This window comes from Monopterus albus, unplaced genomic scaffold (assembly GCF_001952655.1).
Source record: "Monopterus albus unplaced genomic scaffold, M_albus_1.0 scaffold96.1, whole genome shotgun sequence".
Taxonomy (NCBI): domain Eukaryota; kingdom Metazoa; phylum Chordata; class Actinopteri; order Synbranchiformes; family Synbranchidae; genus Monopterus; species Monopterus albus.
In genome coordinates, this window is record NW_018127976.1 from 467162 (window position 1) to 469355 (window position 2194).

Sequence of the window (2194 nt, forward strand, 5' to 3'; positions counted from 1 at the left end):
TTGTTCCTCCTGAATCCAAGGTTCGACTATTGGTTGGATTCTCCTCTCAAGTACCGTGGTATAGACTTTCCCGGGGAGGCTGAGGAGTGTGATCCCCCTATAGTTGGAACACACCCTCCGGTCCCCCTTCTTGAAAAGAGGGACCACCACCCCAGTCTGCCAGTCCAGAGGCACTGTCCCCAACCGCCATGCGATGTTGCAGAGGCGTGTCAACCAAGACAGCCCCACAGCATCCAGAGACTAAAGGTACTCAGGGTGTATCTCATCCACCCCCGGTGTCTTGCCACCGAGAAGCTTCTTGACTACCTCGGTGACTTCAGCTTGGGTGATGAACAAGTCTACCTCCAAGCCCCCGGCCTCTGCTTCAGTCAGCTCCGGGGTTGAGGAGATCCTCGAAGTATTCCTTCCACCGTCCGATGATGTCCCCAGTTGAGGTCAACAGCTGCCCACCTCCCCTGATTATGTTGGACAGCAATTGATGGGAAAAAAATCATGTTAATGACATGCACATCATCTAAATAGCAGCCGTCGCTCTCTTTGTAAACAGCAGCAGAATAGAAGGCAAAACACTAGCATTACTTTGCAACTTTATTAACAGCATTATGGATATTTACCAATGAAATAATTTGTCTCCCAGTCATATTTGTGTGGATGCATGATTCAGCATCCATACTATGTTTTCCAATTATTTATTTCTTTATTATTATTATTATTATTATGTATGTATTTGGCACTTAACTACTTCAGCATACTTTCAGCTAGAAAAGCCATTCAGGTATCAAAATGTTCGGCATTTTCAGGACATGTGTGGATGTATACAACTTTTTTGTAACTTTTATACTTTTTAAAATATTCAGCTTTATTCTGAAAAATTTTCCCATTCAAATGAATGGGGAAATTTTTACTTCTTCATACTTTCAGCTCTTTCAGCTATCAAAATGTTCAGCTCTTTAAGGACATGCTGCTATTCAAAACTTTTGTAAACATTCTTTTGAAATATTTAGCTTTATTTTTAAAATCTTGCCCCATTCAAATGAATGGGAAAATTCTACTTCAGCATACTTTCAGCTATTTCAAGTATTAAAATGTTCAGCTCTTCAAGGACATTCATACTTATCTTCAGAACTTTTCTAAACCTCACATTTTTAAAATATTAAGCTTTAATTTGAAATTCTTGCTCCATTCAAATGAATGGGGACATTTTACTTCAGCATACTTTCAGCTATTTCAGCTATTAAAATGTTCAACTCTTCAAGGACATTTATGCTTTTATTCAGAAGTTTTCTAAACTTCATACTTTTAAAATATTTAGCTTTATTTTGAAAATCTTGCCCCATTCAAATGAATGGGAAAATTCTAATTCTGCATAATTTCAGCTATCAAATTGTTCTGTTCCTTAAGGACATTCATGCTGCTATTCAGAACTTTTGTAAACTTCATACTTTTTCAAATATTTAGCTTTATTTTTAAAATCTTGCTGCATTCAAATGAATGGGGAAAATTCTACTTCAGCATAATTTCAGCTATCAAAATGTTCAGCTCTTCAAGGATATTCATGCTTGTCTTCTGCATTTTTGTAAACCTTATACTTTTGAAATATTTAGCTTTATTTTGAATTGGGAAATTCTACTTCAACATACTTTCAGCTATTTCAGCTATCAAAATGTTCAGCTTTTCAAGGGCATTCATGCTTCTTTTCAGAATTTTTCTAAACTTCATATATTAAACTGTTCAGCACTTTTTTAATACTGTTTAAGAATTAAGCTTTTTTTTTTTTAATAATAGAAGTCAAGGGGAGCCTTAAAAGTACTGAGGCATCCGAATGCTGCAGCTCAATGACACAGTCTTGGAGTGCCATGTGGTGGTCAATAAAATGCAGTGCCATTGAGGCATATCTGTGTCTTCTGTCCATTTTTTTGGCATCTAACTCCCCCAAATCAAATTTTGTCTCATTCAAATGAATGGGCAAAATTTTCACATCTTAACTTCAGTATACTTTCAGCTACAAACATCATTGTGGTATCTAAATGTTCAGCGTTTTAAGGACATTCCTGATTGTATTTATTTTTTAATGACCTTTATACTTTTTAAGAAATTCAGCTTTTTTTCAACATTTTTGTGGCACTTAACTCCTGCATACTTTCATCTACAAATACTGTTCTGGCATCTAAATGTTCAGTTTTTAAAGGACATT

General features: G+C 36.1%; 1 protein-coding gene across 1 annotated transcript in view; it reads left to right on the forward strand.

The window, feature by feature from the left end:
* Window positions 1-2194, forward strand: part of llgl2 (LLGL scribble cell polarity complex component 2) — a 71182-nt gene that overhangs the window by 66578 nt on the left and 2410 nt on the right. The window lies entirely within an intron of this gene.